The following is a 14,699-nucleotide window of genomic DNA, read 5'->3' as shown; positions in this document are numbered from 1 at the left end:
CACCTGGGGGGAAGGCGAGAGGCAGCCGATGCAGAGGAGGGAGAGACATAAGGAGCAAGATAAAGATAGAAAACGAACATACAAAAAGAAGTCACAGAAGAGAGGGCTTGGGAGACTCGAGCTGGGCCTGGGGGAGGTCACACCTCTGGATCCACTAAACTGTGGGTCACCAGCACAACCAGCAGTTCTTTAAACTGATGACTCACTGGTTACAGCTGTTGACTATGGTCCAGCTCCCCTAAGCAATTCTAGGGCTCTACATGAGTGGGGGGAGCCCCTTAGGGCAGGGGACTGGCGGCTGCAGCATCACTGGGGACAGGAATGCCACACGAATAACAAAATAAAATCAGGCTCATTAGCAGCTGCCAGCCCCCGCCTGCGGTTTAGAGAAAAGAGCTCAGTGAAAGGCCTGGATCTTAGAGCCATCACAGCACGCAGACTGAAGTTCAGTCCCTCCCCTGTGACACAGATCCAAGAGTGAGTGGTTGATTTTCTTTCTTCGGAACAAAGATTCTGGTCATTTATAGCAAAATGGAAGGAGTTGGAGAGAATGGTGTGTAGTAAAGCAAATCAGACGCACAAAGGCAAATACTGATGTTTACATAATAGACAACTCAACAAAGCAAAGTGTCTATACCAACTAGCAGACTCTGATAAAGTGACGTTTCTGAGGTGAAGAGGAAAAGGAGGGTAGTATAGCTCCCCGCTAGGCCACCACCGCCGGCCAGGTGAAAGGGTACAAGGGCTAGTATTAGGGAGGGGGGGAAAGTGGGGGAAAAGAGAATTACTTGAAAAAAAGTAAGTCAGAAAGATTCCAGGTCCACAGTGACCCAGACTGGCCGATGGCTACGGATGGAGACAGTCCTGGACCTTCACAACCACCACAGTGTGAGCCCCCGAGAATTCACCAGTTTTCAGTTCTCTGGGACACTCGTGATGGCCCCGGCCAGCTCCCGAGTCTGTGATTTTCCACCACAAGCACACATGGTTGCGTTGCTTTTACTGCGTGTGAAAGTATAACTCAGCCTCTACACCAACTGTTAGAGAGTATAATTTCCATGAAAAGGGCGGGTTCCATGTTCCCTACTCCCCTAAGGAAGGGTGGAGATGCGCAGCAAGAAGACCTGCAGGAGGAGACGCGTGGTGCCGGCGTGTGAAGGGTGTGACGGGGGGCGTGCTCACTTCTCGGCAGCGACTTGGGGGACACGGAAGGAGACACGTGAAGTCGAGATATGCAGAGACATGGGTGAGGGACCCAAGGGGAGGCTGGCAATGGCAGCTCTTACCTTAATTTGTACTGTGGTTTTGCTCCTTTTGTCCCAAACTTGCCTGGTCCCTTCTGCCCCTTCCTTTTCCGTGGTTCCCTGCCAGAAGGTGCCTTAGACTGGCAGCAAATCTACAGGCCTCAGCAGCCTCGCTTTAGGCCAACCTGTTTGGCTGGGCATCTCCCCATGAGGGGTGGGTGAGTTTGGGTGCTCCACTGGGAAACTATATCCTTCTTCCTCTTTTCTCTACACACACTAATCTTATTAAAGTTCTTTCACACTAAGAGAATGCTTTGTCTTTATAGGGTGGATGGCTGAACCCATTTAGATCTTGCAAATTTTGGGGTCCCAACCAAAAATTTGGTCTTAATCTGCCCAAGCCTGATTCAGGGGTGGGGACCTGCTCTCTGTGCTTGAACAAGCTCTCCAGGGGTTCTGAAGAACTCTCCATCCATAATGACATTCCAGAAACTGCTGGAATTTATAAATTCAGAGCAGAACATGGATCATGCACAGCACTGGGCTTCTTAGTCCCCTCAGAATCACAGACCCCTTTGAGAACCTGGATCTGCACCACCCCCACCCCCAAATGTATGCACATACTGCCTTCCAACATTCAACACACAGTTTGGGAAAGGGTTTATCACCCCTGGAGAGCCACGGAACAAAGATGCAGAAACCCTGGCCCCCGAGAGGCAGGCTGGGAAGCTCGTGACTCAATACAATGAGCAGGCAGGGCTGCAGGAGCCCAGGCAGAGCTGGGGAGACTGAGCAACATGGCCATGGTGGAAGCTTCCTCACTCTGCCGAGAAAGTGAGGCTACCAGAGTGACCAAGGAAGAATGAGTTCTCCAGGGAGGCAAAGTTTGGAGCCCCTTAGCTTGACAAAGCAGCCTTCCTTAGCAGGCTGAGTGCCGGTCAGGTCTCCAGCCCACCCTGGGCCTGTGTCCCACAGCCTGGCCTTTCTGATGAGACCCTTTCCCAGCCCCACAGGGTCACAGCCCCACATCCCTCCAGGCAGAGGTCTTCCATGTTTTATCTTAGCAGCGGGATCCTTCCTCTAAAACCAAATCTCACACCAGCAAATATGCCCCAAAGGTTAACCAGAGTTGCCCCGGCCTCAACCGTGCGGTACCTGCCCAGATAACTGGGGCACCGCCATCCTTGGTCCATGAAGAGGCAGCCTTTCCTTTCTCTGATGCTGCAGCCCTGGTTAGCAGCAGTCCTGGGGTTTAGTTCATTCTGCTTAGATTGAAATGACCCCTTGTCTCCCTGACTATTGGTGCCTTGGGACAGGGCCTGTCCACCCTCTGACCCAGTACTCGGGACATAGAGGTAGTGATGATATAGTGATGATGATGGTGGTGATGAAGAAATGGCTGTGACCTTAGATTTTCTTTTGCATACGTGGTCCACATCTATTCAATCCAATCTATTAATAAAAATCTTTCTTCCACCTTCCAGGAACATACGCCATCAGGAGGATGACAATGGCAGGGCCATTCACAAAGAAGACAAACAAAAGACCAAACAGAGGAAACTATAATAGAGATGACACTGGAATTCAGGGACAACACCCAAAGGAAACAGAGGCCCACGCTATAAACTGAATTGGGAATTGAAGTTTGTGTCTTGAAGGACTGAGAACAACAGTGGGGGTGGGGAGAGGTGTACAGAGAAGCACTTTAGACCCACTCACCCCAATAGGACAACTCCACAGAAGAAGTAGGACCTAAGATACCAAGAAGAGGAGGAGAGGGGGCAGCGCATGGGGAACAGCTCGCAGAGAGTGGTGTGGTCCTATCCAGGGAGGGAGGCATCTCTGTGGAGAGGCTGGAGGCAGGGGCCTGCTGATGGTTTCATAACAAAGAATGAATACCTTGGCTTCTGTAGGAGACCCACAGGAATGGCTTGAGGCCAGGGCCTTGTGATCGGACTGGCGGGCAGGAGCTCCATCCCAAAGGACATGGTGGGCTCAGGTTAGCCCCCAATACCCAGTCAGCACAGCGAGCGTCCTGCCAGTGATCATGTGGCTGTCACGGGCGCCACTGAGCACAATCCAGATGCCCTCTGCAGACACTACCCTTTAAGGACCTCTGGCCCCCCTCCCGCCACAGCACTTGCCGTGCCCAACACCCATGCAAACTGAAATTCCAGATCACCAGCAACCAGAAGCCTGGGAATCTTCCAGAGCCAGGAAAATGAAAGTCCTCTGGAGTCCAGCAGAACTGGAGAGGGTCAGCCCCCAAACGAGTTCAATTTTGGTCAAATGTGGAGGAAGCCTGGAAAACCACGGCGTGAGCTAAGCCAAACGGCACCCGACGGCACTGTTCTTCCCGACGGGACAGCAGCCCGTGAACTTTCCAGTCATTTCTAGCCTCTGTGGCTCTGGTAATTAAATGTTAACACAAGCTGAAATCCCGAACGCCACTTCTGGAAATAGCGCACGGAGGAAATGGCAACTCTTGCAGCGTTCTATTTTAAGAAACAAGAAATTCATCTTTTCTGCTTATAAAGAATGTAGGACTTCCTTGATTCTTTCTGCTGCCTATAAAGTCTCCTGGATCGGCCATAATAAAAATCCTTCACGGAACTTAGTCCATTTTCAAAATGGGGAGCTTTTGAATGTCGCTAACAGGACCCGGGTCCTGTTGTTGGGGGAGGGGGGGCAAGCCCTTCCAAAGCCCCGTGCACGAGACACCCCCCGCCCCCATCCTGCCCCGGTCCAGGAACCACCCAAGGGTTCATGTGTGAAAGGAGAATCCTCATTTTCCTATAACTGGGGGCTGGGATGGGGATGCCCAGGAGATGAGCAGCTGCCTCCCTCCCACTGGCCCCGGTGTCACTAGCACTTTGGGTTCCTTCTCTCCACAGCTTTTTACTGAGCCTGTCCTGCTCCCCGAGCCCGGTCGTTGGGACACAAAGATAAAAAAGACACAGCCCTTGGCCCCCAGAGTGCCCAGCGCAGGAGGGAGGCAGACATGTGAGCAGGGAGAGTGGAATGGAGGCAGGGAGCCCAGGAGGACCTGCTGGGATGAACCCGCCTCCCCAGCAGAGGACCAGCCCCGAGGGCAGAGATCTCTGTCCCAGCCACTGCCATATGTGGCCCCAGGGCGGCCCAAAAGGCACAAGTATCAGTTCCTGTCAGCAGAATGAAGGAAGCCAAGCCCTGGGAACTTCTTGAAAGAGGCCATGGGGCTGAGCCTGAGAGGGGGGACTCAGCCAGGAGCAGGCGGGATGTGACTTTCAGGCACAGAAAATGCAGATGTTGGGGGGCATGCTCGCCGATGGAACCAGCCCTGTGGGGTCCTGATGTTTGTGTAATTCATGCAAAACATGCAAAATGATGAATATAAACTTGAAGGAGTCCCTGCCAGGGCCCAGGGAGGGGCCTGCCGCTGAAGCTGTAGGAAAGCTCCTGAGCTTGGGCAGCCAGGCTGCGGCGAGCGGGCAGGAGGCACGGTCATGGTCCAGGAGCACCCATCTCTGGGGGGACAGAAACCCTGGAACCCCAACATGATGGAGCAAACAGCAGTCCTGAGAACCCCTTTCCAAAACGACACTCTGTATAGACACAGATTCCTGAAGGGATCCTGATATCAGGGCGCATAGGCAGCACCAGAGTGGTGAGGGGGTGGCACCCCAGTTGCCTGAGGCAGCCCTCGGTCTCTCCTCTGAACAGTCAACAAATCTCTGAATAGCATCCACTGAGGGGCACCAATGATTAGCCTGCCTGGGGTGTCCACACATCTTAAAGCAGCCCTGGAATAGGCCTGTGGAGAAAGATGAGGTCAGAGTGGGGGTGAGCTATGTCGGGGAGGACCCTCAGGACACCTGCCGTGACCTTCCCTTGGGGACACACACTCATTTCCAGATTGTCCTTGGTGGCAGCAGGATGTTTCCAGGCAGGCTCGTTTCCGAGGAGCAGGAGACTCGTAATATTAGAAGACAACTGCGAGAACATGGGAACCGAGCTGGGAAGGGCTGGGCCTCTCGTCTTACAGAGGAGCCCCGAGCCAGGAAGGTGAGGCCAGTGGGGGTGGGACAGGAGCAGTCGCTGAACCCCCATTCCTGCTCTGACTCCCGGCCCCTGCGTTCCAATGTTTGCACTTTCACCGCCAACGCACACAAGTACATAGCAGAAAAAGCTGGAGGGAAAACGTCGCATCGAAGCCTGGAATGAGACGCAAGCTCACCCCCAGCGCTGAAACACGCCCGCGGATGAAACGCGGGCCGCTAAATCCACATCTCTCACGCTGCAATGTGCTGTGATCCTCAGAGCAGACGCGCACCAAGAATGACACGCTTGTGAATGTCTTTTTTATTTATGTTATAAACACTAATAAGATAGTGAATTCCCTTTTCACACAAGCACTAAAAAACAGCCCTTAAGTGAGAGAATCTGTCACTGAAGAAAGATTGTATTTAATCAGGCACATCAGTATTCAAGCAAAACTTGAACACTCAAAGCCAATCAGAAGGGATGGAATGAAAAGAATCTGGGATTTGTATCTGTCGTTTTTATAAATAGCTATGGCTTTCCAAAGTATTATCCTATTACTAAAATGTACGAAATTAAAGAGTCTGGAAAACTCAAATCAAAAGCATCCAGAAAATGGTGCGAGAGAAACATAATCATGGAAGTGGACGTAATTATGAAGATGATTACTAATAAAGTAATAATGGCAATTAATAAAAACCCCCATAGCTGCTTTCATTGAGGCAGGTGTGCTCCATGGGATGCTGCAGACAATCGGGGTGTCACAGAGGATGCTAATGAAGGAGAAAGGAAGGCAGGGACCCCCCAACTCTGCCCAGGAGCACTGGGTGAGAGCCGGGAGGGGTGGGGTTTAGGCCTGGCATTGTGAGTGCAGGGACTCTGTCCTGACGTGGGCAGGGGTGCAGAGGTGTGAAGAGACAGAGGGAACAGGTGGGGAGTCCCAGGGTGGACTCGGCATGAGTGTCTCTCACACCCATTCGCCCCAGTTTCTACTTTTGCTGCCATCTTTTCACGTGGAAAAAGCAACAATGAAAGCAAAAAAGAAAATGCCGCGTCACATGATAATGTAAATAATCCTCTTGAATCTGTAATACAGGCTCTGTTCTTGCCAATAATCCCCCACCTTCTAGAATAATGATCTGAAATTCTTACTTCTGCCATATCAATAAAAGCTATTTTGGGAGCCCTCAAACGAAGAGGTCAAGGAATAAGCTGAAAGGCTCTATCTAAAAGCCAGAAGTCGTCAGATTTCTAAACAACAACATATTTTAAGCTACTTACTTGAAGACAGTGGGAGCGGGGTGGATAGTCGTAACACATACCTGGCCCCTCGAGTTTCTGTGCCATCATAGCTAGAAAGGTAGCTCAGACCCCTGAAGGGCAGGTATGGGGAGTTAAGATTAACCTCTTGGTCCCTACAAATAATTTAGTAATGGTGGAGACGGTGAGCGGTAGACGGGGGCTCATTCTGAACCCCCATTCCTGCTCTCTCTCCCGGCCCCTGCGTTCCAATGTTTGCACTTTCACCGCCAACGCGCACAAGTACATAGCAGAAAAAGCTGGAGGGAAAACGTCGTATCGAAGCTTGGTGATTCTCAGAGTGCAGGCCCCCAGTATCAGCATCCCACACACACCCCATCTGCCACCTACTGGATCACAGAGGAGGGGAGGGGTGGGGCCACGTCTGAGACCCACCATACTAGTCTGCTTTTGCGTATGTTTGACGATTTCCTATTAAAAAATATTTTCCAAAAATTCCTGGCTCCACCGCCTATGGGCTGTGGCCTTGGGACGGGTTGCTCAATCCCTCTATCACTCTGAAAATGGGCACAGGGACAACTTCTCTCTCATCAGCACAAGGTTATGGAAGGGCTCCACACACACAGTTCCCAGCACAGAGCAGGGCTCAGCACGGGGTGGTCACGGGGTGAGCTCGTACAGGGTGGAGTGAGGTGTCCTTCGGAGCCCGGGGAATCAGTCCCCTTTGGCCAGGCTATGTGCATAGGAGCTCATCAGACTCCCCCAAAGTCTGTTTCGTCTGTATCATCACCGTTTCACAGATGAGAAGCGGAAGCTCCGAGAGGTTATATGAATTAATGGTGCTGGGTCTCCTGGCGCCAAGCCCAGGACCTCTCCCATCTCCCACCAGCAACAACACGATGGAATTTCAGAGTTCAAGAACAGAAAGTGCTGCCCAATGCCCCCATGTCCCTTGGCATGAGAAAGGCCTAACTCTGCTCCTCACTGAGGCGATGCAGCCCCACACCCCCACGGGGACAGAAGCCACCTAGACCCGCCCAGGCTCCATGGCTCAGCAAGGAAAGAGAAAAGGCAGAACCCTTTCCCGAAGGAGTCCTGTTTCCCACATGAAGAATATTTAAAAAAATCATAGTCCCAAATGCTAAATCTTCCGGGAGAAGCAGGTTTGGATGCTGGGACACAGGGAGCCATCAGGCAGTGCTTGATTTAATGACCAATAAGTAGTTCACGGACATGATCTTTGCCAGGAAGACCCAACCTTACACTTAAATTGTGCATCACCCCCCACCAGCCTCCAGACACACACACAGATTCACAAATATGGAAATCCAGCTGAGGACTCATCCCCAGTGACAGCTGTCGCATTTGAGGCATGTGAGGTATGGGATGTGTAAGTCTGCGGACGTGTCTTTCCACACGTCACTCCAAACACAGCCCGCTAGCCAGACTCAGGTGCGCTGCTGGTATACAACAAACACCGAATTTCAAAAAGTCCATGTGACTGGAAGAACACACAATAGCTCCATATTTTATAAGGCTTAAATACTGAATTGATCCTATGTTTGGCATCACTGAGTTAGAAGTTATATGACTAAAATGATCCCCACCTATTTTCTACTTTAACTTGGCTACTAGAAAATTTACTATTGCGCATGTGGTTCATGGTGTAGATGTGCTGGGGTTATTAGAGACTTTAATATACAGGTGACTTTTAAACTTCACGGCCAAGGACAGACCACTTCCTGAAATTTACTGGACAAAACTTGGCCAAAAAACAACAACAACAACAGTAGTAGAGGCAAAACAGTCAGTCCACCCTTGGGGGAGTAAATGGAGAGTCCGTATGGCTGACAGACCCTGCCTTTCCTAACCCTCGGCCCCCCCCCACCCCAAAAGCCAACTTGTTCACCCCACATCTTGGGGCTTCCCACTACCTTTCCCATGTATCATCAATTAACAGGGGTAATAAAGTCACAAGGGTTCTCCACCTGTCAAAGGTGGTATCAGCGGACCAGGGGCGGCTGCGAGAAGAGGGGGCACTGATAACAGAGCGGGTGCAGACAAAGAGGAAGGCAGAGAAGGGCTTTTGACTTGGCTCATGAAAGTCTGCTCTCCAGTGCTCCCACACGCATTACCTGACGTTTTTATTTAGATCAAGAAGAACAGGGGCACAGGCCAGTTCTGGGCCATGACACCCATGTCGCCTTCAGTCAAGCAGATTCTGGCAGGTATGTGCCTGCTGACTTTGGGCGAATCTACACCTTTAGGTATTGGTGGCTGAACCTTTGATAGTGGAAGAGGGAGCAGTGAAGGAGAGTGACCCTCAGATCCTGTCTCCTGGATGCCCCCTCTGCAAACCGTTCTTGCCAAAACATTCCCTAAAGGGTGACCAGGACCAGACCGAGACTCTAGTAACAAAAGAGTCAGGCGAGGCTGGAGGCAGGCAGGTGACAGAACCACTTTTGGAGGTGAGCAGCCTGAGGGCAGACTGTCTCCCTTGGACTGATGGAACCTTGGCTCAGAGAGGTCAGAGGTAGTGACCACTCTCATCTCAAGGAGACCCTGAAACATGACCACGGACTGGCTGCACCCCCAGACCCTGGCACAGCCCTCAGATACCCCCTGCTCAGTGGCATGGACACTGGTCTGGAAAGCAAGCACTCAAGACGTCTGAAAGACTTTAAATGTTACCAGGAGAGAGAATAAGGGCTAGCTCGATCCCGTTACAGGGATATTTCAAACTTCTGGAAAGTTGAGGACAAACTGCAATTTCCCAGGCTTCCTGGATCTAAAATTACACTCACAGTCCTGTGTCATCTGGAGACCCAAGCCATGTCTTCTCGCATCTCCTGTGTCGTATCCCCTGCGAACTCCAAATTCAGCTGCCACTTTCACTTATTTCCAGATTGGCGAACTCATTTCCCTAGGGTTCCTCGTTACATGGGTGGAAAACCCAGTATCCCATTTCACCGTTCCTGCTGCTCAGAACTCAAACAATTCTGGTTACACTCAGCTCGGGACTTGAAATTAAAACTCCAGAGCCCTAACCTGACTCTATCATAGGTTATTCTGGGACCAAAGCTAATAATCCTGAAACATGGACCGTTAGCCACAAAAGAGCCCTTAGTGGTGATTTACTACAGGCCTCTCATTTTACAGACAAGAAACAACTGAAGCCAGGGCCAGGCAGGGGCAGGGAAAGGCGGTGAACTGCTGAGAGTTCGAGGCAGATCCAGGACCAAAATGAGGTCGCTGGTCTGCAAAGTGCTTCCCGCTGGATGCCCAGCCGCTGCTCCCCGGGGTACAGCTCGGCTGTCTTGTAGACAGAGTAGAGCACTCTGGCAAGAGACAGCCTCTTGCAAACCATTTTACCAGTAGGGAATTGACCTTCCAGGATTAACCTGAATTGTGGGGTCAATTAATAAAAAAAAAAAAAAAGGCAGGAAAATAAGATGCCGCTAGATTCTGAGATAATCCCAGCAATCTCTGCTCCCATATAACTCTTGGGAAGATGATAACATGAGGCACCCCAAGTAAGTGACCTGGACATTAACTACTCTACTCCTAGCTCCAACTTCTTCAGGCTCCACATCTTTCTCCTCATCTGTCTGTCCTGCTCAACCACTGTTCAGACATTTACAAACTGGCCTTCCTCTACGTAGCAATTTGTAAAATTCTCAGGACAGAGTTTTTAACCTTTCTCTTTCAACTCTAAAATCCCAATGCCAAGCAGAAGTGAACATGTTCATCTTCGTTCCTGAAATGAGCAGACGGGTCAGGGTTGGGTGCTGGGAAACCCAGGCACTGGCACAGCACATGTGACTGAGAAAGCTGAGGAGGAGCCTAACCTCTTTGCGCCCACTTTCCTCGCCTGTGAGGAGAGAAACCCCAACAGCACCTGCCTCCCAGAAATGCCAGGATTGGCTGCAATGATGTGTCTCACAGTTTCAAACAGCATCTTCCCAGAGCAAAGCACTATATAAATCTGTCCTACTTTTATTATTATAACCCCACACACACCAAAAGAGAAAATAGTTGCCTTTACCTTGTTATACAAACCAGGGATCAGCCATTCTGCCCCCACCTTGATGGCAGATGTGAGGAAAGCCAGCCTCAGAGCTGCGTGGATTCCCAGGTTCTGTACAAGCAGGAATCCAGAAGGCTTTAGAGGGGCTCAGCTTTGGGAGGAGACCGTGGCGCTATGGGCCGTAGGAGTCGCTCCTCTGGGAGAGTTTTCCAGGCCTGCACAGTTAGGAGGCTCACCTGACCCTATCTAGCAGGCGCTGTCCACGCCACAGAATACCAGTGCCCCTACAGGGGCTTCATTCATGTCAACTGTGCACACCAGCACCCGGGGGCCCTGTACCTTCTGGAATGAGGGGCTAGACCCCTCCAGGTGCTAAGACATCGGGGACACATCCGAGCCAGAGCTGAGGATAAGTTAAGTGTTGTCTGCCTAGGTGGGAAAAGGCAGGTGAGATCATGCTCACTGTGCCCAATAAATCCCACATGGGAGGCACTTCTGAGGACCCAGCCCCCTCACCCAGACCTTGCACCTCGGGGAGGAGAGAGTGAGGGTCTCCACGCATCTCTGCATCCCGCACACACAACACCCTAAACCTGGCCAGTCTCAGTGCGGGGAACGGCGGGGGAGTACATGAAGGCAGCACCAAAGCCAGGGGACAGGGAAGGACGCAGAGGCTCTGAAAAACAAAGGTCCTGTGTTTGTCACCTGGGAACACGTCAGCACATAAAGCGGCAGGAACTCCATATTTAAAAGGCAAAGGCGCGCCCATTTAAACATCCCCAATGTAATATCATTCGTTAATCATTTCTAAATCCATCTATAGGGAAAACACAAGGCAGAGGGCTTTATGATGTCTATTGAATTAATTCAATCACGGTCAAGGAAAACTTAGGATATTTATGACATGATCGTTGCCCAGAAGCATATACTTCAGGGTTTGTGTCCTAATCCACTTCTGCCAATTCTAGAATAAACAGAATCTCTGGGAGAGAAAGACTTTCTCCTTTGATTCCTCTCTTTGGGGGGCGGAGAGGTGTCCCAGGTGATCTGTGATGTGTCCGACCAGAAGCCCTCCTCCGGTGCCCGCCACATCCCTCCACATGGACACACTTACTGCCTCCATGGAGTCAATCAGCCAGTTGTTTCCTCATTCAAATACTAAAATAAGAATTCCAATTCAGTTTTAGGGCTGGGAGGTCCCAGAAAAATGTCAGAACTAGAAAAGGTGTCTCTCTCTGAAAAGATACTTTTCAAGAGATACTGAGTGAGTACACCTAGCACGTGAAAATTCAACTCCTCTCTTTTCACATCTACCAGCCTTCAAAATTCCCGAAATAAGTGGTTGTCTGCGCTTAATGGGACAACACAGGCGACGCACACCCCAGCCACACTCGCCCGTTGAGCCGCACCCTTTTCCTCTAAACTGTTGAGCCGTAACAATTAAAGTGATTTCCAGAAATGACTTTAGAGTTCTGAGACTCAAAATAGGTATTCCAACGTAAGCAGGGCAACTAGCTCGTAGACATCAAGAATACCCCAGTCCATGATGTCATGTTTCAGTGCAGTGTGCTGGGAGAGGGCTGGGGCGGTTTTACGGCGCGCACACCCCGCCCCATCCTTACTGTCACATGCAGGGGACAAGGCCACCTCTACAGGGACCTGCAAATTGACCCCAGCAACCTTTGAAACTTTATGACATCCAAATACATACTTCTCTTAGAAACACTGGCTTTTCCTAGCATCTAACAGAAATCACAACTGTTGCCCTGACCTAGGGGAAAGAAACATTATTACTGCAGATAAAAGCAGTAGGAGGAGACTCCTGATAGCAGTTTTACACAGCAAGCACTACCTCTCCCTTGCTCAAGTATTTCAAGATGTATTTGCTAGTCCCTCCACTATGGCATCCTCCCAACTGAATAACCAACCAATTAAGGCACAACACTGCAATGGAATACTCTACAGCTCTGGAAAAGGATGGCATGAGCTATAGAAGGTGACAAACAGGGCCTCTCTGGTGGTGCAGCGGGTCGAGCGCAGCGCTGTGAAGCTGTCCACAGCCTCCGCAGAATGAGTTTGATCCCCGGCCGGCCAGGGAGAAACATACATGGCGTGGAAAACCTCTCCTGCCTCGCCCGCTGCTCCCCTCAGCAGTGTCTTAGGTCTGTCTGCCTGTTCTGCTCCCTGCTCCCTCTGGTGAATTCTCTCATCCTCCTGCGCCTCTGACCTGTACCCCAGTTCTTGTATAAATAAATAAATCTTTAAAAAAAATAGAAGGTGACAAACAGCTGTTGGTATGTTCTCGGAGAAAATTAACACAGACATCTAGAGCATTAGTACATTTTGAACACTCTCTCTCTCTCTCTCTCTCTCTCTCTCTCTCTCTCTCTCTCTGTTTATCTAGACCCAGGAGAAAGTTTAGAAGTACAAGCAGCAAATTATGAATAGTGGGCACCTTTGCAGAGGAAAGATAAGGGCACTTTGTTTTCCCCTATTTCTCCACCCCAGGCCCATTTCTCACTACACGTGCATTACTTTAATGCTTTCTAAACTATGTAATATTTTCCCCCAAGGACTGTGTACAAAACTAAAACCAGCATAACTGGATTTCACAATGCTGGCTCTTGACTAAGACGTGTGAAACACCGCTCAGCCCAACGCACTCAAATTACATATAGACTTGGGGATTCTCTCTGACTCTGTGGGTCCCAGACAGAGGAACAATACTAGGACAGATAGATGCCCAGCTGTACTGGCTCACTTTAAACAAATCCTCCTGAACAAAAGCTGCTTGCCAAGCAGAGTGCTGACTTTTCACCTGCTGTGGGCAGAGATCAGTGCAGGCAGGTACGGCTACCTGGCCTGGGCAGAAGCCCTGCTTCAGTATCCCCGATCCTCTTATCTGAGCTTCCTCTTTATCTTACTCCACTGGAAGAAGAGACCTGCTATCAGATTAAGTAAAGAGTTTTGTGTTGCAACACCGTTGTCTCACCTTCACACCTCTCTTCAGGTGAGGGGAGCCAGAAATTTCTGGGGCGCACTCCAGCCAGGTACAGCCCCAGCCCCTGCATGGCCCTATGTGTTAGAATGGAAAAAGAATGCTCCGTGGAACTTCCTGGAGGGACACTAGACCTCAACAAATAACTGGGATATGAGGCTGATTTTCTGAGCACTCGCAAAAGAAATCTGTTTTTTAAAAGTCACTTGTGAAAAAAAAATCACACAGCCTCTGTCTACAGTGTATTTAGTTCTCTGAACAAATATTTCTACACATCTGGAGGCTCACTGACAAAAGGTTTTTAAGAATATTCACAAGGGAACCCAAACCACACAACTTCCTCCAAGCAATCATAAGCTCAATCTGCTGGAAGCTTTAACCAGTGGGGAAAAAAAAAAAAGGTCGGGGGGGTGGGGCACGAGGCTCAGGTCCCTCCACAGAAAATGAGCTATCATGCTGGCAGGAAGGAATCCAAGATAATGAATAATGTGGAAACAATCCCTGCGATGAAAATCTGCAGTGAAAAGGCCCATCACACTTTCCTTAGTTTTGACAGTAACACAATAGAAAGGAGCCTCACACGTCAGAGGAAAGCAATCTGATTCAAGCCAAATCCATTACAGGGAAGTTTGAGTCTTAAAGACATTAATTGAAAATTAATGATAATAGCAATTGAACTCCATGTTTAAAAAAGATAATCATATATAAATCACTAAGTACTCAACCCTTTAGCAGATCACTTGAAAGGCTCAATTGTCCCCCTGCTGTGCATGTTGGTGGTTTTTTGCAGTTTGCTTTAAAAGTTATGTGCCTGTATTGTAGGAAAGAAATTCCAAGAGAGAAGCACAACCTACTCATTGATGAGAATAACAACACCACCATTTTCCACATTCCTGCTTTACAAAGTCCACTGAGGCACTTAAATTTATCCAAAAGGCTGCTGCTAAGCATAGAAACTTTTCTATCAACTGGTTCCAAGTTTAGATCCTTCCTGACTTTGGTCAAGGCAAACCTTCTGATAAAAATGAGTGAGACTACACTGAACTTCAATAGTTGTGTCTCTTCAAATCCCCCCAAGGTCATCTTCCTCTTCCCCACAGCAACATGAATAATAAATGTAAAAAGGTTTTAATTTTGCAAAGAACCTCAA

The 14,699-nt window shown here is 49.7% G+C and overlaps 1 protein-coding gene across 9 annotated transcripts in view; it reads right to left on the bottom strand.

Moving 5' to 3' along the window:
* Positions 1–14,699, bottom strand: part of DOCK9 (dedicator of cytokinesis 9) — a 236,581-nt gene that overhangs the window by 134,434 nt on the left and 87,448 nt on the right. The gene's annotated exons all lie outside the window — the stretch shown is intronic.

Source organism: Talpa occidentalis, unplaced genomic scaffold (assembly GCF_014898055.3).
Source record: "Talpa occidentalis isolate TD23 unplaced genomic scaffold, MPIMG_talOcc4v2.1 talOcc4.5, whole genome shotgun sequence".
Taxonomy (NCBI): domain Eukaryota; kingdom Metazoa; phylum Chordata; class Mammalia; order Eulipotyphla; family Talpidae; genus Talpa; species Talpa occidentalis.
This window is presented reverse-complemented; position numbering and strand designations above follow the sequence as displayed.